The sequence below is a fragment of the Penaeus monodon genome, chromosome 30 (assembly GCF_015228065.2).
Source record: "Penaeus monodon isolate SGIC_2016 chromosome 30, NSTDA_Pmon_1, whole genome shotgun sequence".
Classification (NCBI taxonomy): Eukaryota; Metazoa; Arthropoda; class Malacostraca; order Decapoda; family Penaeidae; genus Penaeus; species Penaeus monodon.
Window position 1 is genome coordinate 3231354 of NC_051415.1, and position 409 is coordinate 3231762.

At 34.2% G+C, this 409-nt stretch overlaps 1 protein-coding gene across 1 annotated transcript in view; it reads right to left on the reverse strand.

The window, feature by feature from the left end:
* LOC119592270 (serine-enriched protein-like) overlaps window positions 1–409 on the reverse strand; it is a 38500-nt gene that overhangs the window by 25773 nt on the left and 12318 nt on the right.

Consider the following 409-nt stretch of genomic DNA (forward strand, 5'->3'; position numbering starts at 1 on the left):
CCACAGTCCATGGCGTAAAAAATATATATAAATGACACAATTTTATAACCGAGAACCACGTTTGGTTCAGACGATTTAAACTGTTTTATGTTTTGTTTAGTTTAGTTTAACTGAACTACGAAAACGTGTGTAAACTATCTAGTATTATTTATATACAATCTTTTTGTTCAAGTTGTTGATTTGTTTTCTTTAATATTCCGATAGGACTCTCTTGTACCTTTTTTTACGATCCACACGGAGATAGCGGAAGTTATTTTATTTAGGCATTCGTTAAGCAAAAGAACTAAGTCTCATCATGCAGCCGAAACACACTAGCGGGTCAGACACAGAGTTTTAAAAGGGACATGCAATGCCATGCACGAGGTTCCAGTTATTACCAAGACAATCTAAACAAAAAAGGAGATTTGTT